This window comes from Dipodomys spectabilis, unplaced genomic scaffold (genome assembly GCF_019054845.1).
Source record: "Dipodomys spectabilis isolate Male_0828 unplaced genomic scaffold, ASM1905484v1 ptg000297l, whole genome shotgun sequence".
Taxonomy (NCBI): Eukaryota; Metazoa; Chordata; class Mammalia; order Rodentia; family Heteromyidae; genus Dipodomys; species Dipodomys spectabilis.
In genome coordinates, this window is record NW_024870974.1 from 2,850,564 (window position 1) to 2,871,472 (window position 20,909).

Below are 20,909 nucleotides of genomic sequence, written 5' to 3' on the forward strand. Positions count from 1 at the left end.
CAGATTTTACTAAGTGGATAATACAGACATATGTCTATTAAATAATTAGGATATCAAGGTCTGACCTTCTTAATTAATTGGTTGGTGGAAACTTGGAGAATGAAGGGAACTATATCATAGCTTTTTTTTTATTATTATTATTGTTTCTTTGCTTGTGAAGTAGAATATCCTGCAGGGTTTTGTTTTCTAGAATTTTCTAGAATCTTGCCTCCCCCTTCCCTCACCCAAAAATGTTGCTTTACTTGGATTGTTTTTTTCTCCTTCGGTCTCTCCATTATTTATGGCAGACCATGCTTTAAAAAAAAAATAACAAAAGCATTCAGAATTCATGCAATCCATACATGGTTTGAACTTCTAACTACTCCTTATAGGAAAAAAAATAGTTCTGAGGCTTAAGGAAACTATGGTTTAGTGATACATTTTTTTCTCCTAAAATTATAATTTTCTTTGGAATTTCAGTGCTTTTGGAATGCTAGAGGTAAAGAAAATATGGTAATTGGCCACTGGTTTTGGGTGTGGAAAGGGTTTGTATTTCTATCCCCAGTTAGTTGGTTGACTAGATTTTTCTCTCCATTGATTGTCCATTACGAAGGAGACTAGTTGGTAATATTCTATAGTAGAAACAATTCAAAACTGACCAGTGTCCCAGGTAATAAGACTGCAGAGGCATTCAGGGAGACTTGCTTCTCTGTATTCTTTCCTGCTTTAAAAGCAAAGGCTTACAGCAGAACGGTGGTACCTATAATCCTAGCTAGCTACTCAGGAGGCTGAGATCTGAGGATCATAGTTTACAGCTGGCCTAGGCAGGGATATTTGAAGACTTTTATCTCCAACTAACCTCCAAATAGCAGGAGGTAGAGATGTAGCTCAAGTGGTAGAATGCTAGCCTTGAAGAAAAAAGCTAAGGGACAGGGCTCTCTGTTCAAGCCCAGAATAGGCTTGTGTGTACACACAGAGCAGGCCCAGTAACGTGAGGAGCTGGAGAAAGAAGAGAACCAGAGGAAATATCCTTGATTTTTTTCTTCATGGTGGGTAGAGGGGAAGAGTAGGCGCTGTCCAGGACACACTCCATAGAGTTTTATCCGGCCTTGCTTTCCAAAGTGAAAGTGTTGGCTTAATACTCAGGAAGTGGTCTTTTATCAGTTACATTTTTGATTATTATAAACAACCATTTATGCAAGGCGCTTTTATAGGTTTCTTTTTCCTCACTTTTAATCTTCAGATCTGTACTAAAGCCACCGCACAGGAAATAAAAATGAGCTCGTTCACCCAAGGATTACCTACCCCGGTAAACCAGTCACTCCTGTCATTATTCGTAATCTTCCTCCCTCATCCACGTGGGATGGATGAGATCCTGGCTCATCAGGATTACAATGATCAACGGGGTCTGTGGATGATTTGTTTGAATAACCAAGGAGCGTGTCTTAACGAGATGTATTTATTTTCTACTTTAACTGAACCTGTTTTACACTTTAGAAAAGGACTTCAAGAGCCAGCCTTTAACAGTGTCTTTCCAAAGGGTAAAAGAAGGCTAACTCCTGTCAGCCACTGGTGGCTCACACCTATAAGTCTAACTACTCAGGAGGCTGAAATCTGAGGATCAGGGTTTGAAGCCAGCCTAGTGCTGCCTCTCAGGCCCCTCCCCCACCACCACTTAACCCATTAAAAAACCAGAAGTGGAGGTGTGGTTCAAATAATAGTCACCATCCATGAATGGAAAAGCCAAGGGAGAATACAAGGCCCTGAGTTCAAGCCCTAGCACCAGCACATACTCTTAACTTTCAGCCTTCACTTTATCCTTTTTTTGGGTGGGGGAGAAGGGTATTCTCTGTTTTGTGTGTTCGTTTCTTTAAGAATGTTAACCCCATCTTTTCTGCTAGTGATTTTCCAGTTTCTTGCCAGACTGCTATGGAGATGGATAGGTCGTCTGGCCATATACTTCTGGGCTAAAATTACCATCTTGGCCTTAGCTTCCCAAGTGCTGGGACTATAGGCATGCCTAGACTGTGATTTTTTTTTTTTTTTTAAGGCTCACCAAAAACCTTGTTTCTATTTTCTGGAGATCATTTCAATAAATATTTGATAGGATCAAAGGCCGACAGGCATTGACTTACTTTTTCACTTAAGTAAGTAATGGCGACAGCAGATGCTCTGCTTCAGTGATATGTTATGAGTACCTGTAACTCGTTGTGGTTCCACAACACAGGGTGGTTTTCAAGTCACAGAGAGGAGGAGAACATACAATTTCCGAGTCTACAACAGTAGTTCTAGGTAGTTTATCATCAGCCTTCATCAGTGGCATTGCTTGGTTCTTTCCCCTTCCTCTCCCTCTCTCTTCCTGATCCCAGGAAGTGGACACACCATTCATCTGCTGTAGGTGGGCAACTTTAGCAATGACGTTAATGATTTGTAGATAAATTTTCATTCCTTCACGAGTCTCCCTTAGACTCAGAAGGCTTTAACAGAACAGAAGGAACCTTTCAGAGAGATTACACAAACAACTGATTTGTCAGATTGAGGTGTCCCAAATCTGACCCCTGAAGTGGTTCCCTGATGCGGGATGCTATTTGCAGCCTCTGGGTCTGTCCTGCTTTTTCTCCACCCATGGGAAAACCAGGACAAGGTGAGACACAGCTCACCTGTTCCTGAAGAGAGCACCCTGGGCCTGCAGGTAACCTGAATACTCTTTCACCTCACAGCCTTTTCCACATTGTATTAAGAGGTGTTCTTCCATCTCCTAGACATCCAGGAACTCAAACGTCCTGAATTTGTAGGTGATGGGTGTTTTGATGAGCTGAATATGACAAGTGTTAATGCTGCTTTTATTTGTAACTTTTTATTTTGTCAGTTGTAAGGCTTGCACTCAGGGCCTAGGCCCTGTCCTTGAGCTGTTTTGCTCAAGGCTAGTACTCTACCACTTGGAGCCTCATCTCCACTGATGGTTTTCAGATGGTTAATTGGAAATGAGTCTGACAGACTTTGCCTGGGCTGGCTTTGAACCACAATCCTCAGATCTCAGCCTCTTCAATAGCTAGGGTTACAGTCATGAGCCACCAGTGTTTGGCTTTTAGTAATTCTTTGAATTTACAGTTTTATGTGAAATGACATAATAAGAGATTTATCTCATATATAAATCACAAAGGATCGAGTCAACCTTTGTGGATTACTTGAAATTGAATTTCCAGATAAACCGTCATCTCTCTTCATGGTGGCAAGACTGAAGAGTCACACTGCTGTACTTAAACTATCTTAAATTACCTTTCGTGGGTCAGTTGTTTGCAAAATTGGACCCACTAAACTCTTCTTCTGACATACGTAGACCCTAAGCCTGGAGGGTGGTGCATGCCTGTAATCCCAGCACTGCTTAATTGAGGCCAGAGGATGGAGAGTTTGTGGCCAGCATTGGCTGCATAACAAAACAAGAAAACTTATACTGAAAACTCTCAAAGTGATATTCTGATTTTTCTGAAAGATTCCATTTTGCCCACCTCCCACCAATGCCATGTAAAGTATCATAGTTCTGACATATTTGTCTAACTGACACAAATTTTTACTAGTTTGTCCAGTAAATTTGAAGACATTTAAAAACATGTCACCTGTAAAGGGTAAACAAATCATAGTATACAGAGGGATAAATTGGAAAAGTTGGTGACTGTCACTGTCAGCCACTTTGATATGTAGTGGCTTAATTATCTTGAATGGATTAGTGCCATGAATAGTAATAACTTCAGTGCATGCATCCAGAGAGAAATAATCGCCATCTGTCAAGGGATAATATATTGGTGTGTTAGAATTCTGTGTCAAGAGTTGCTGAATTCATATAATTTGCCTTTCAGTGGGGAATTCAGTTGAGATTTAACAAGTTAAGAATAATATCTCGGTGGCTGGGAATGTGGCTTAGTGGTAGAATTCTTGACTAGCATGCATGAACACCTTGGGTTCGATTCCTTGGTACCACATAAACAGAAAAAGGTGGAAGTGGCACCGTGACTCAAATGGTAGAGTGCCAGCCTTAAGTAAAAGAAGTTCAGGGACAGTGCCCAGGCCCTGAGTTCAAGTGCCAGGACTGGCAAAAAAAAAAAAAATGCATCTCTCACAGCTTAGGACTCTTAATGCTCCATTAAAATATGTGGAAGAAATCTGGTCACATGTAGAAAAGACTGTTAGGAAATGTAAATTCTTGTTCCAGATCCAACTTGGTTGTGGCAGCTTGCTTGTAAATTAAAAGAATGTGGAGCCAGGCACTGGTAGCTCATACCTGTAATCCTAGCTGCTCAGGAGGCTGAGATCTGAGGATTGTAGTTCAAGGCCAGACCGGGAAGGAAAGTCCATGAGACTTTAACCATTTAACCACCAGAAAACTGGAAGTTGTGATGTGGCTAAAGTGGTAGAATGCTATTTTTGAGCAAAAATAGCCTAGACAATATCTAGGCCCCAAGTTCAAGCCCATGACTGACAAAAACAAAAAAGAATGTAGAAATTGACATAAGTTTGAAATCCAAGTGCTTATGTAACTTAATTTGATGGTCAAAGCTGACCAACTTTGATAGAAGACTTTTTTAAAATTATATTTCTCTTCCCCTGACTTACGTAACTGTAACCCTTCTGTACATTACCTTTATACTAACAATAAAACTAAAACAATTACATTTTCATCATCCTTTAGTAGTTGTACAAAGGAGTTAGCATTTAACAGATGAGTTTATAATAAGCATAATGCCTCTTGATGTGTGAGACATATTTTTTTTTCCTGGTCTTGGGACTTGAACTAACGCTCTACCACTTGAGTCACAGCTACACGTCCAGCTTTTTTTTGGAAAAAAATTAATTTATTGGAGATAAGAGTGTCACAGACTCAAACCACGCTACGAATACAGGTGTGAGACTTTTTATATAGTCTTTATATGTCCATTTAATGTGACTATTACTGAGTCACTAAGGAAATATTCAAGTGTCTGATTTAATGGGTATGTAGCATCTGAGGACTTTGAGATGGTGTTACATAATAAATATATAAGAAATAGGCATTCATAGTGAGGAAAAGTGGGGTGGAGGAGGCGTGAATTCCAGCATACAGGAGACATTGTTCCATGAGTTATAGTCAACCTTTTTGGTTAAATCAGATGCCTTCATTTGCTATCTGATGTGGTCGTAGCTAATGAGTACTGAAGCCGTGCGAATTTATATTTCATTTCGATTAAATAGCCCCATAGTTAATGACCCATTATATTAAATAGAATAGCTGTACAAGATAGATTTCATTACACACGGAGGTTTCCTGTTTTAGTTTTATTTTGGGAAATTGAAAAAAGACTGCAAAATTTGAGTAAAGGTCAAGAAGAGACTATAGAAAATGCTTACATAGTTCTAAATGAAAAGAATCAAACCATTATAGAGAAGAGAGAATATGTCTTAAGTAAAATGAAAATGGTTGCCTTTCACAGCAGATTAGAGTTAGCAGAGCTAATGAAATGGAAGAGAGATCTGAAGACTACATCTAGAGAGAAAAAGGCAAATTATGCAAGTTAAGGTATGGAAAATTATTGCATGCTAAGATCAGTCCAGAATAAGCTGAACTGTAACTTAGATGTATACAACCGATGAGAAATGGTCAGAATCCTAGGAATGTTGCCCAATCTACATTCTAGTAAGAGTTTTCTTTTAAATTGACACTTAGGACCTGGGCACTGTCCCTGAGCCTTTTCACTCAAGGCTAGTACTCTACAACTTGAACCATACTTCCACTTGTGGCTTTTTTGGTGGGTAATTGGAGATAAGAATCGCAGACTTTTCTTGCCAGCACCGGGTTTGAACTGGGAGCCTTAGATCTCAGCCTCCTGAGTAGGGAGGGTTACAGACATGAGCCACTGGCACCTAGCCTTTAGTAAGGAATTTTAACTTCTCTCACTAACTGGTAGATCACCAACTGTTCTCCTCCAAGTTAGCCTGTAAAAGATTAGAGCAACAGTCTCAAATTGCTATGTCTAACTACAAAATATAAAATATTGGCTATGAGTTTAGTGTTACAAACTTCAAAGAACGGTCAAACCCTATATTCTCTGATCATAAAGATATCTATTTAAGAGAAAGTTACTGGAAAAACTATGTGTGTGTATGTATACATGTACATGTGCTGGTCTAGGGGCTTGAACTAAGGGCCTGGGCACTGTCCCTGAGCTGCTTTTGCTCAAGTTTAGTGCTCTACCACTTGAGCCACAGCAACCATTTCTCATGATAAGAGTCTCATGTATGGACTTTTCTGCCCAGGCTGGCTTTAAACGGCGATCCTCAGATCTCAGCCTCCTGAGTAGCTGGGATGACAGGCATGAGCCCCTAGCACCCAGCTCCTCTGAAAGTATCACAGGAAAAAAGGAATTACTCATGAGTAAGCGGTAACAAAAAGTTGGATGTGGTGGTTCACACCTGTAATTCCATCACTTAGAAGGTAGATGCAGGAAGTCACAATTCAAGGCTAGGCTATGCAGCAGGACTGTCTCAAAAAAAAATTTTTTTTTTTGTTTCGGTATTAAAACCATTGGTATGAATCCAGAGGCTCATAATGGGAAAAGTTATAGCCTTCAATGTTTATAATCACAAACCAGGAAGAACTAGAAGATCCAGAAAAAAATGATGGCTTGGAGATTGATTGAGGCATGAAGAATGATTTATAGCACAAGGCAATCAACCTTGGCACCAAGGTTCTCAAGAAGTTGCTAGAACTCTTTCAAGATCTGGGCCAGAAAATGATTTACCCAAGTTACTGGGAACAGCTGGTGTAGGGCAAGAAAAAGGAAATGATAACTCTAAAATGTCCAGAATGTAATGGCATGGTTGGCTTGTACTTTGGTGTGCCTGTTCTTTTCTTCTTAAGTGCCAAGATGGAACCCAGACATTGTCAGTGCCTTTTATGAACACTGAGCTACAAACCCCAGACCCTAGCTCCTTTAGTTACATGGGTCAGTGTTGGTGAGTTTTGTTCACTAGGTAGATTCTCAAAGAAAAATCTGTGAACTTCTGGGGTTTGAGATAGTTTCAGAGGTTCATGAGATAAACTGTTTTCGTAATAGTAGCGAGTTATATTTTTGTCACTTTCAAAAATGTCACTTTTGACATTTCCCAGGGTGTTTAGAAAGCAGCGGTGGATAGAATTTCTGGTGACATAGGCCCAAACCACAGCAGAGTGCTACCTGTTCTTGTGGTCTTCGTTGCCACGCGCTATTGGTTAAAAAATAAAAAAGTCTCAAGCAGTAACAGCTCCTAGCAGTGTTAAACGTAGGCCCTTGACTACCTGTCTTGCTAATATTCTAGAATGAAATAGGAAGTCCGTGCAAAACATTTCTGGGTATAGGAGAGTCTATAGTTATCTCAAGGGAAATATTTTCTGTGAGGTTGAGTTTTTATTTTGCAGCTCAAATCTCTTTCCCCTCTCCCTCTTCTGTCCCTTCACCCTACTTTTCCCTCTCCCCAGTCTTGGGGCTTGAACTCAGTATTTGGGTGTTGTACCTGAGCTATTTTATTCAAGGCCTAAGTACTCTACCACTTTGCGCCTCAGCTCCACTTCCAGCTTTTTGGTGATTAATTGGAAATGAAAGTTTTACAGACTTTCCTGCGCAGCCTGGGCTGACATTGCATCCTTGGCCCTCAGATCTCAGCCTCCTGAGTAACTAAGATTACAGGGGTGTGAACCCCCAGTGCCTGCTCTTTATTATATATTTAAATTAGACTAGAAGTTTTTTTCTCTGGTTGGGAAGGGAAACTTTGAAGCAAATCAGTCATATTGTTGGCTTTAATTCAGTTGAAATGAACATTTAACTTCAGTTTGTACAATGGAGATCAGGAATGGAAGTGATGTCAATGAAAGGCTTAAGAAAGTTGCTGGGTGCCAGTGGCTCACTGTCATCCTAGCTACTCAGGTGGCTGAGATCTGAGGATCACATTTCAAAGCCAGCCTGGGCAGAAAAGTCTTCTTATCTCTCCTTGATTTGTTGTGTTTCTGGGTCCCTATTAAGAAAATTTGGCCTTTGCCAAGGAGACCTAGGGTTTCTCCTATTCCGTCCTGTAATGTTTTCAGGGTGTCTGCTTTGACTCCGAGGTCTTTGATCCATTTGGAGTTGATTTTGGTGCTGGGTGATATATAAGGATCTAGCTTTAGTTTTCTATAAGTGATTAACCAATTTTGCCAACACCATTTACTGAAGAAGCTGTCTTTCTTCCATTCTATTTTTTTAGCTCCCTTATCAAAGATTAGATGGCTATAGGTCTGTGGGTTCATTTCTGGGTTTTCAATTGTATTCTATTGGTCTTCCCCTATGACCTAGCAATCCCACTCTTGGGCATTTACCCAAATGATCACACACAAGACCATACTAAAGCTACCACCACAACTATGATTATTGTAGCATTATTTACCGTAGCTAAGATATAGAACCAACACAGATGCCCCTCAGTAGATGAATGGATCAAGAAAATGTGGTATAGATACACAATGGAATTCTGTGCCTCCATCAGAAAGAATGGCATTGCCCCATTTGTTAGGAAATGGAAAGACGTGGAAAAAATTATATTAAGTGAAGTAAGCCAGGCCCAAAGAAACATAGATCCCATGGTTTCCCTCACTTGCAATAACTAGTATATGTCTGAGACAAGCAGAAAAGGTCAGATAAGTTGGTGTTAAGCGAAATGAACCCCAAGATAAGAACACAAGTGGTTTTTTCTTTCTTGCTATTGTTTCTAACGTATTTATAAGGTACCACGTGATTTTTTTTATTGCTTTGTATGTCTCTCCCCATGGTATAAACCCTGTTTTCACGGTATTTGATGTTGGTATAATTTGGGGAGGGAAAGGGAAAAACAAATTGTTTAAATAGGGATACAGGTTGATCCCTTGCAACAATGAGATGTACAAGATGCTATGTTGAAAAACGAACTTTACAATTTAGGTGTGTGTGTGGGGGAGATGGTAGGGGAAATACAAAGGAGGAGGCAACAATGCTGGATAAGAAATGTGCTCATTACCTTGCTCATGTCATTGTAACCCCTCTGTACAGTATTTTCACAATAAAAAAACGTATTTTTTAAAAAAGATTCTTATCTCCAGTAAAATACTTCAAAAAGCTGGAATTGGCGCTGTGGCTCAAGTGGCAGAGTCGTAGCCTTGAGCACAAAGAGGCTTGGGGACAGTGCCCAGGCCCTGAGTTCAAGCCCCACAACCAAAGTAGAAAAGTAGGAAAATTCCTGTTTTAACAGAAAACACAACCAAATGACTGAGACCCAGCCTGGCTGCTCTCTTGAGGACATGGTAGGGGAGCTCCTGCTGACAAGGCTCTGATCCCAGCCTCTCCTCCTGGCCATGGGCCTCAGAACTCCACAAAGCAGTTGTGAGAGAGTCCAGCTAGGAAGACAACAGTCAATTTACCAAGTATTCAGGACTCACACGCACACACACACACACACACACACACACACACACACACACACACACACACACACACACACACACACACACACACACACACACACCCTTACTGGATGCTTGTGGCTCATATCTGTAATCCTAGGTGCCATCCCTGAGTGTTTTGCTCAAGGCAGTGCTCTACTACTTGAGCTCCAGTTCCAACTTGTTTGCTAGTTTAGTGAAGATCAGAGCCCCACAGACTTTCCTGCCAGGGCTAGCTTCGAACCACTGTCCTCAGATATCAGCCTCTTGAGTATCAAGGTTTATAGCCACGGGCGACTGTCTCAAGACTCAGACTTTTATTTCCAAGTAACCACCAAAAAACTAGAAATGGAAGTGTGGCTCGCGTTGTAGAGTGCCAGCCTTGAGCCAAAAAGCCAAGAAAGGGAGAGAGTAATAAAAGTAATGAGAGTAATCTATGAGTATCTAAGAGTAATGGTACCAAGTAAATAAATAAAAATCTCTGCTTGAAAAAAAAAAAAAGGAAGTTTTTGCCTCAACCCAAAAAGCAGCTCAAGAATGGATTTTAGACCACGACAATAAATGTCTTGTCGCACACAGCCCAGAAAACAGGTCTGGTGGATGTTGTGCTTTGCACTGTCTCATTAAAGAAAATGAGCCAAGATTGATCTAATTACCTCACACCCATTCAGCACATTTTGCCCACTGCAGCAGGCATAGTGGCCCTCTCCTGCCTGCCCGATGTTTGTTTAAATTGTTCACATGAGTCATTCTGAGAAAGAGCTTTAAAAAAAAAATAAAGTAAACAAACCACTTGAAATCTTTGTCTTCTACCTGATAATCATCTGGAGAAGCATTGTAATTACCTGGGGGGGTGGGGGGTTACTTACGTTGACCCCAGGCTTTGCCAAACCTGAAGTGGCCTCCTTAAGAAATGGAGAAGAAAGGTCTTTCTGTCACTTGCAGGATGGGCAAGTGTATTAGCCACCCTGCCTGCTAGTTGTCAGGTGGGCCAAGACATTGACCTTGTCATTACAGGCAATTACAGTGTCACACTGTCTTATTTCCATAGGAAACATATGGAGGTTGACCATTGTCACATATCAAATCTGTTGAGTATTTTTATGTCACTGTTGAGCAAATGTAAAAAATTACAGAGTTTTTTTAAAATTGTAAAACAGGCTTTCAAAATCATGAACTGAGAGAAAAGCATATATTCTTCAGTATCTTCTAAACTAGCATGAAGTAAAAACAAAAGCTAACATAAAGAGTGGCTCACACAGAAGGTTGAGACCTGAGGATCATGGTTCAAAGCCAGTCCAGCTAGAAAAGTCTGTGAGATTCTTATTTCTAATTAATCATCAAAAGCTGGAAGTGGAGCTGTGACTCAAGTAGTAGGGGACCAGCCTTTAACAACAAAGCTCAGAGACAGCACCCAGGCCCTGAGTTCAAGCTTGGGTGATCTCAGTTCAAAGCCAGTCCAGGCAGAAAAATCTGAGACACTTTCAGTTCCAGTTAACCACCAAAAAGCTGGAAGTGGAGGTATGACTCAAGTAGTAGAGTGCCAGTCTTGTTATAGCACCCAGGACCTGAGTTCAAGCCCAGTACTTGCATCAAAATAAAATAGTTTCTAATATAATGGAGGTAGAAATCATTATCCACTTTTATGATATATTTATTGATTGGCGCACAGACTTTGGGGGGAAAGACAGATTTAAGTTTGACTCCTTCTAGTTAGTTAGCTGTGGAGTCTTGGTTTTAACTCCCCATAATACAGTAATGACAGTGATTTCCCAAGGTTCGCCTTGGGATTAAATGTTTTGTCAGGACAGTGCTTGGCTTCTCTAAGGGCCCCAAATGGTAGGAACAGTAATTGTGGCTCTTATTGTGGCTAATGTGAAGTTGTATTTCACAAGTGCTAATTAAGTCCTGCTGTCTTCCTGAGCCTTGATTTCCTTATCACTAAGATGGAGGAGTTGGTTGGTGAGCTTGGAAGATTTCTTTCAGTCAGCCTGAGTCAACCTCTCAGGAGCTTGGCCAGCTGCCCAGAGGAGGGTCTTCAGAACACCCTGGCTCCCTCCCAGCTTTTCCTTCTGTCTGCACAGCTTCCCTGGCCAGTTACTGCCCTGTAGGAGGTTGTGGATCAAAGCCCCGGGAAAGGTCAGGCATTCCTGGAGCTGCCCTTCTCTCCCTTCATCTCCCCCATCTTGTGCCATGTGGCCGCAGCTAGAGCTCAGAGGGGCAGGTATTTCTAGTCATCGTGTTCTAAGCCCTGGGGGGCCAGCTGAGCCTGGGAGACAAGTGAGGGCAATTGTTTGGGGTCTCTAGGAAAACTTGACTATGCTTCTTTTTTTTTTTTTAAGATGTGCAAAAAAGGCAGGAATAGGAAGGTTGGAAGCCCAATCTTTTTTTGGAAAGGGGGTAACAGAGTAAACTAACTTAGAGTATATCCCATAGTGCCGCTGTTCAAAATAGTGTCATAAAATACATAATCAAGGGAGAATATTGACAACATACCGAACAGAACATTAGATCACAAAACAGTATCAGTCTTCTCTCCCTTCTTCCTCTGTTCCCTCCCCCTTCCTCCCCTTTTCCCTTCTGCCTTCCCCCTTCTACCCCTTCTCCTTCCCCTTTTCCTCTCCTCCTCTTCTCCCCTTCCCCCTTTCCCATAATTGGATTATTAGCCAAATTATATCAAGAAAGACCAGCATCTCTTCAATGTGAACTACTTCAACATAGGAGTGTTCTTAAAGCAGAGCAATGGCATGAATTTACGACAGCCAACAGAGAGTGGACCTACCTCCTGAAAATAAACGTAGGCCTGCCTGATACTTATTACTAGACGCTGCCTATTTGGCCCGTCGTCTTGTGCACTCATTTTCAGTAGACCTGTATGGTAACTTCCATGGCCAGCAGATAACCTTCTGTCTCAACACAAGGGGATACACATAGTGCATGCAAGTCTCCAGGGGAGTGAATCTTTAATTGAAAGTTGAACGTCTAAAGTGGGTAATAAATGGCTTTTAAATTCGGCCTTGTGGATTTCAGTTGTCTCTCCCAGGCAGTAAGATCACAGTTCAAATGCTATTCTCCTCCGGTCCCATTCTGCTTCATTTGCCCGCTCCTCCCCTTCCCAGCCCTTGGTAACCAACGGTCTGGGATGACAGTCATCGCTCTCCCCGCCCCCCCAAGCAGTACTGACTTCCCCTTCTTTAAACCTTTTTCCAATGGGCAAGGAGTTTGCCGCGTTCTTTGCTGGCTGATTCATATTCAGTGTTTCCTTCCCAGGCATGAAGTCTGGTAAGTCTTAGCTCCATGGAGTTTGTCCCCTTGGGCCTAGAGAATGCCCTTGTTTTTGCAGCACACAGCGCAGCCGCAGGGGCTCCCCAAAGGCATGCCCTTGCACCCCATGCCTATGCTGATTTCCTCATCTGACCCTTTCCCTTTAACATGGAGCCCTGTGTATGCAGCTAGGCTGCACCTGCTTCCTTCAGTATGGGCTTCCTGGAAGGGCCCAGTTGGAACTCCACCTGTTTTGTTGATGATACTGGTGATACCAGTGACATCTCATTGGGGGCTCTGTCTTCAAGAGGCTTTTATTCTTTTTATTCTTTTGGCATGCTGAGTCTTACTTTTTTGGCAAATTGTCACTTGGCTCTGAAAGTACTGTTTAGGCTACTTGGCTTAATAAATGGATTTGCTTAAAAAAGAGAGAAAAATTTCTGAAGGACAGCTTTTCTTTATGTTTGCTTTTCCTAAATGCCATATAAGAATCACAGAAGTTGAATGTGACTGCTGATTTAAATATACCTAAGAGTTCTACCATGAAAAGAATGGCTTTTGAAAGCCTAATAAAAATGGATTGATCAAACGTTCTGACAATTGCAATTTTCTAGTTTCACTAGCACCCTGGCATTTATAAAGAGTGAAATGCAGATTGCTTTTTATTTGCTTCCTTTTATTTTTTGTCTTTAAAATAGTGGTGGTGCTGCGGTTTGAACTCAGAGGCCTCATACTTGCTAGGCAGGAGCTCTCACATTACAGCCGCTTCTACAGCTCCTTTTTTGCTGTAGTTGTTTTTGAGACGAGATCTCATGTTTATTACTAAGTTAACCTGGACCATGATCCTCCTATTTATGCTCTCCAAGTAGCAGGGAGAATAGGCATGTACCACCATGCTCAGCTTTGTATTAGTTGAGATGAGGATCTCGTGAGTTATTTTGCCCTGGCTGGTTGCAAGTGAACCACAATTATCCTGATCTCCCTGCATTTTATTTGATTTTATTATCTTATTTTAGTAGTTTAGATTATTTTGTTTCTTTTTTTTTTTTGGGTCCAGTCATGGGACCTGAACTCTGGGCCTGGGCGCTGTCCCTTAGCTCTTCAGCTCAAGGCTAGTGCTCTACCCCTTGAGCCACAGCGCCACTTCCGGCTTTTTTTTTATGTGGTGCTGAGGAATCGAACCCAGGGCCTCAGGCATGCAAGGCAAGCGCTCTACCACTGAGCCACCTTCCTAGCCAATATTTTGTTTCATTTTTTAAATGGATCGAGGGTCTAGAGCTATGTCTTTTATAACTGAAAGCAGAAAAATAAAACCTTTAAACTTGGAACTGTCTTTTACTTAAAATAATTATCACAAGCCACGTGACTATGGTAGTTGATCTGCAGTGGCATACTTCCCACCCTCCTCCTCCTCCTCCTCCTCCTCCTCTTCCTCCTCCTCTTCCCCCCATCCTCCTCCCCCTCCCCCTCATCCCCTCCTCTTCCACCTCCTCTTCTGTCTCTCAGGTGTGTCTACAGTCTGTCCATGGTTCAACCTCCAAACGGGTCACTGCTGGTTTGCCTTTGTCCATCTTCCCTTTGTAAGAGCACGGGGGAATCCTGTGGAATTCTTTGAAGAGCAGCTGTGTAGGTGTTGTATGTTTTGATATTTTGGCAGCACTCCGGATAGACCGGGTTTCGGGTGTTTGTGACCTGTGACAAAACAGGATGTTTGGGGTGAGTCTGACTAAGAGAAGCATGCTTGTGGTAGGGTGGCGCCCTAGACTTTGATCCCCACTTTCCTTACAACAATTCAGTTTTCTGTGTGTGTGGATTTGTCTCTAGACTTGTCAAACAAAGGACAGTCCTTCCCTCTCCCCCTTTTCTTTTTCCTTTGCCAGTCCTGGGGCTTGAACTCGGCCAGGCCACTGTCCCTGAGCTGCTTTTGCTCAAAGCCAGCACTCTACCACTTGAGCCACAGTGCTACTTTTGACTTTTTCTGTGTATGTGGTCCCGAGGAATCAAACCCAGGGCTTCATGTATGCTAGGTAAGCACTCTACCACTAAATCACATTCGCAGCACCCTTTTCTCCCCCTTAGCTGGCTGGATGTGCATTCTTCCGCTCAGACCTACCAACCCAGCTGTCCTGGCTAGTGCTTGGGCCTCTTCTGTGTGTATTTAGTGTGTCTTCAATGGAAGCATCAAGGTTCTGACTTCCAGGTTGAGAGACTCTGCATGAGACATGGACCTAAGTCCATGTCGTCTCCTGCCCAATACCTTCCTTCCTTCCTTCTCAGTTCTTCTTCCATATCACCCTTTCTTTATTCTCCCTTCTATGACTAAATAAAATGGTAGAAATAAATGATTAAGAAATTGGTTTCCCCCCTCCCCCTTTCTCTGATCTTCTGGCCTTGTGGGATTGCAAGGCTGGCCGTGTGGCTGGTGCCCAGGCTACATTTAGCAAGTGTTTCCACATGTTCGCCACCAGCCAGTGTGCTGGCAATCAGTCGAGGTAAAAATACTGTTCTTGCTCACGTCATCACAGCTTGGGATGCATTGGGAGGTGGGGGGAATGAAAATGGAAGGCAAGCTGAGAGTATCAGCTCCTCCTGGGCCACTCTTCCAGAAGGAAGTGTACTGCATTCATTCTTACAGGGCTCAGTCAGGTGACCACCACAAACCATCCCATCTTTTTCCTTTTTGGTTTATCCATTTAGTGGATTCTATGAAAAGATAGACAGTTGCTAATTAGCCCTTTACTTCAGAAGAAATTGAAGGCAATAACTACATTTATTCAAATTTACTATATTTATACAATTTTGTGAAGTCATCTATCTCTTTTTTTTTTTTTAATTATTATTATCATTCAGTTTTCTTACAGTGACCTAAGGTGAATTGTAGCCTGGAGTGAGGACAGATTTCCAAGATGTTACACTGATGGTGTAATTGGATAGCTGGCCTGAGTAGTTTCTGAGGGCTGGAATGTTACATGTACCATGTGACATGTACCATGCTACAGACGAATGAACACCATCCTGTCTAGTTAGAGCTGACATGACCAGAGTCAGGAACTAGATGAGAGTTGGGAACCAGAGCTACCATCTGAACCCACGTGGTCAGCCTTGGATCACGGAAAAAGGCTAGCCAGGAACAGGGTGGGGAGCTATAGAGAAGCTGGGATGATGTCCCCATTCTAAGGAGGGTGAAGAGAAAGAATGATGGTATACTTGTCTCTTACACACACACACACACACACACACACAGACACAGACACACACACACACACACTTTTTTGTGGGGGTTGGGGTGCCAGTGTTAAGGATTGAACTCAGGGCCTGGGTGCTGCCCCTTAGATTTTTCACTTAAGGTTAGCTCTACTTTTTGGTGCTTAATTGGAATCTCAGGGACTTTCTTACCTAGGCTGGCTTTGAACAGTGATCCTCAGAATCTCAGCCTCCTGAGGCATGAGGATTACAGATGTGAGCTACCTGTGTCTAGCTAAAATCTTTTTTTTTTCTTTCTTTTTTTTTAATGTCAGTAACACAAGCTCATTCTCAGGCAATGATGATTCTATTGGCATCCTTCTGGGCAGTGGACAGCACAGCAGCACTAGGGATCGATTGAAACGATTACATTGTAGAAATAGCAAATGCCTCTGATATGCTTAAGAGACAGTCCCAGTTGAGAGAAAGGTGAATGAATGCTGGAATGTATTACTTTTAGAGGGTGAACACTTGAAGGTAAGACAATGATTGTAGTAGAGTAACCTGCGCTGCTATAGGCACATCAGTGGAGACAGAAAACATTAACAATGTTGGGAAGCTGTTTATTTTCTACCTGGGAAGCTGCCTGGCAAAAATGGCACCTGCTTTCTTTCTCCCTTCGCCTCCCCACACAGCTGCTAAGCAGTAGAAGAGAGAGAAAATATTTTAAGCCCATCCTCATTACTTTCCCGTTCACACCCCTCCCCCCACTGACTTTAAAAGTGATAATTGCTTGAAATTCTGGGAGAAGGTAATTTGTACTGGTAAAGCTCCTGTGAACTTGGATCAAGGCTGCGTTCTATAGTGGTGGCTTCTTGAATGGCTGCTGGCCTTACCACCCCGAGAGTCTGGGACTTGGTGGATGGTAGAAAATAACTTCTGGATATTAAAATTAAAAACTGTGGATAGTTAACAGGAGGCTGTGGTTTGGAACTTCAGGGAATAGAATGTCTTTAGTGTTTTGTTTTCTAGATTAAAATTTACAATACCTATGAGTGGTAATATCTACACTTAGGGGTTCTTGTTTTTATCATACCACATGTGCCTGTGTGATTTGAATTCAGGACCTAGTGCTTTAGCCAGCTACCTTGCTTCATTGGTAGTCTACCACCCCGCCAGCCCTGCTCTTAGCTTGGTTTATTGGAGATGGAGTCTTGCAGACTTTGCTGCCCAGACTGACTTTCAAACCAAGATCCTCTAGTTGCAGCCTCTTGAGTAGGTAAGATTACAGACATGTTACCACCAGCACCTGGCCCTACCTTTGTTTTAATGTTTACACCATACTTTCCCTGTGCCAGTGGTTTGCATATATCAGTATGTGGTTCTTTCGGGGGGGGGGGGGGAGGGGGGAGCACTCCAGGTCTTTCTGTGATTTGCCAGAGGCCACCTAGCTGGTGTTGGAAGTGATATTCAAGGCCCAGCTGCCTGGGCCTGGAGTTCATCCTTGCTTATCTGGAAGACAGTCTCTCCCCTCTTTGATTTTCAGTTGCAGTCTCTGGCACATTAACTGTGATTAGTTTTGGGCTGTTAATTATGGGGCTCAGGCTCAAACACCGAGGCCTTTCCAGAGCCTGGATCTCTCTCTTCTTTCCCTGCCTTCTTGAGTTAACTAGTTCTAATACATCGTGCCTCAGCGTTGAATGTTCACAGCAGATTCAACAAAATAACTGTGGTCTATCGAGATCCTTTGTTATTGAAACCACATCTCCCAGGTAGAAATGTGGAATCTTTGTGTCTAGTAAACTGGGGACCCAGGAAGAGACCTATTGAAGGAGTACCCGGTCAGGATTCAGTCCTGTGTTCTTTGTTGCAGAGAGAGAATGAAAAACACCCTTAAGTGTGTGTTTGAGATCCTTACTCGCGATTCTGTTTAACATAATTAAGAGGGTTAATAGGGATAGGAGTGGGAGGGAGAGGAGGGCCTTGTAGTACAACCAGAAGGACTTGTTTGCTTGTTGTCTGTTTTGTGTGTGTTTTTGTGTGTTTGTTTTTGCCAGTTACTGGGGCTTGAACTCTGGGCCTCATACTCTTGTTTGGCTCACTAAGATAACAGACATGAGCTACCTAATGCCAAACTGTAACCCCATAGCTTTCTTAAGGAATATTAGAGTCTTGGTGCATTTTTCTATTTTTAAAAAATGCAGCATTTTAAAATATAGGAAAAAGATGAACTATCCAACTAGTGGGTGGGGGTAGGAGAGAAAAATGAGAGTGTGAGGAAAGGGGTGACATTGTCCAAAAAGAAATGGACTCTTTACCTGCCTTATGAACTGTAACCCCTCTGTACATCACCTTTACAATAAAAGAATCCCTGTCTCAACAAAGAAGCTGGGCATGGTGATTCACAGATTCACTGTAGTTACACTTGAATGCAGGTGGAGAATCGTGGTCCAGAGGCAAAAATGGGAAACATCTAAAAATTAATCTGAAGCAAAACAGAACCAGAGGTATGGCTCAAATAGCAGAATGCTTGCCTACCAAGCATAAGGCTCTGAGTTCAAACCCTAGTAATACTAACTAAACAAATGAAACCAAGCTATGCTGCCTGTGTGCTCCTTTGGTGCGGACCGGGGACCTCTTTTGTGAAGCGGCATCTGAGGAGACTCCGGCGCTCACGATGGCCCAAGGGAAGGAGTCAAGACTGAGAACAACGATCATATTAATTTGAAGGTGGCGGTGCAGGATGGTTCTGTGGTGCAGTTTTAGATGAAGAGGCATACACCACTTAGTAAACTAATGAAAGCCTATTGTGAACGACAGGGTTTGTCAGTGAGGCAGATCAGATTCCGACGGGCAGCCAATCAATGAAACAGACGCACCTGCACAGTTGGAAATGGAGGATGGAGATACAATTGCTGTGTTCCAGCAGCAGACAGGAGGTGTCTACTAAACAAGGGAACCTGCTACTTTGCTCCAGAACTTTGTTCTTATAGACCAAGAATACATTCTTAATTAGAAAACTGCAATTTGGGTCCACCACATCCTGACTACTACAGTATAGTTTTCTCTATTCTTTCATCTTCCCCTTCCCCATCCCTTTATTGTACATAAAGTAACTGGTGTATGTGCACAAGCATATTGCTTTTCTTTTTTCCTTTTTCTCTTTTCTTTTAAACTAAATGGCCAATGGTATATTTTAATTGACATCAAATGGAGATGGGATGGGGAAAAATACTGGTCCTGTGAAAATATCCCCTTTCTCCATTCGTGGCATGCTATTCAGCTTTTATCTTTATATTTCAGTAAGTTATTTTGCTCTCACTGTTTTAACAAAAAGAAAAAAGAAAAAAACAACAAAAATCCTTGCATACCTTGTTTGCTTGGAGAATTTTAATGTTTTCATTTATCATTGTAAAACCAAGGACAATTTAATAACTTTTTTGTACGTAGCTGTTACATGTAGGGCAATCTGTCTTTAAGTAGGGGTAAATTACTCTTTAAAAAAAAATCCTAGATAGTTTTCCCTTCAAGTCAAGCGTCTTGTTTAAATCAACTTCTTGTTTAAAATGGAAAAAAAAAATGAAACCAGTCAATAAGTAGTATGCAGTTTAGTGATTTTTAGTGCATTTAGTTGTTTTGCAGTCATTAGTACTAATTTTAGAACCTTTCACAACTCTAAAAAAAAAACTTTGTGCCTCTTAGCTATCACTCATTTCTTTCTCCTTTGCTCATCTACTCATTCTATTCTGGATATTTTATATAAATGGAATCATGTGGCTTTTGGTGTCTGATTTCTCTCACTTAACAGATCCCAAGTGGATCTGTTGTGTATCTAGTTCATTCCTTTTTGTGGCTACATAGCATTCCATTGCTTGCATATAACTGTTAATATATTTTGACTAATACAAATAATTCTGTTACGAACATTTGTGTGTTAAGTATGTGTGTAAGATCTCTTGGATCTTAACAATAGAATAGCTAGGTCTGATAGTTTCATTCTGTGTTTAACCTTTTGGGGTTTCTGTTTGCTTGTTTGGTGTGTAACACTCCTGGGGCTTAAACTCGGGGTTTCTTGCTCTCCATAGCTTTGAAGGTCAAGGCTGGTGCTGTACCACTTGAGCCATACCTACACTTCTTGGCTTTTTCCTAGTTAATTGGAGATAAGAGTTGCTTCGATTTGTTTGTCCAGGCTGGCTTTGAACATCCATCCTCTGATGTCAGCCTCCTGAGTACCTAAGATTATACAAGCATGAACCACTAGAACCTTCCTTATGTTTAACCGCTTTGAGGAGCTTTCATTTTCTGGTTTGTCTTTTGTGGAATTTTTTTGGGGTGGGGGTGAGGAGCAGTCCTGGGGCTTGAACTCAGGACTTTGCACTTGGTAGGCATCCAGACTCTGACAGTAGGGCAACGTGCTTTCCCTCTATGGCTGTGAGTGCCCCCCCCCCCCCAGCTCTGAACACAGACCGACCATGGAACTCAGAGCCATGCTGCCCTGCCCTGTGCCACCACAGGTGACTCCAGGCTGCGTTTTCTGAACCTCTGCACGGGCGCTGGTGGCTGCTACCTCCCGCAGTGTACAATTGTCAGCTGAGTTTGTTAGTAAAGGTTAATTGGGTGGTGGCAATCTGGAGCAGATTTCAGGTGCGTGCATAAGTGACCCACCTCTGCTACACCAAAGGAGTAACCCCAGTGACATTTTATCAGGATGATTGCATCCCATCTGTAGGTTTGGCCTTCAGTCCTGATGGCAGGTACAACTTTACAGGATCCTGAACTAGAAGAAATCAAGTTAGTAATGCATTTGGGGACAATTGGGATAATTTAATTTTCCATAAGCGTCACTGATGTTCCTTCAGTGTATCTGCCACGTCATGGTCCAGCAGCAGCCTAGCAGTGTCAAGTCATCTTAAAATAATTGATTGTTGCCAGGTGCCAGTGGCTTACTCCTGTAATCTTAGGGAGGATTATTCCTTACTCCTGTAATCCTACTCAGGAGGCTGAGATCTGAAGATCATGGTTCAAA

The 20,909-nt window shown here is 42.2% G+C and overlaps 1 protein-coding gene and 1 pseudogene across 4 annotated transcripts in view; both read left to right on the forward strand.

Moving 5' to 3' along the window:
* Positions 1–20,909, forward strand: part of Lef1 (lymphoid enhancer binding factor 1) — a 108,721-nt gene that overhangs the window by 35,577 nt on the left and 52,235 nt on the right. The window lies entirely within an intron of this gene.
* LOC122127221 lies at positions 15,155–19,204 on the forward strand (annotated as a pseudogene).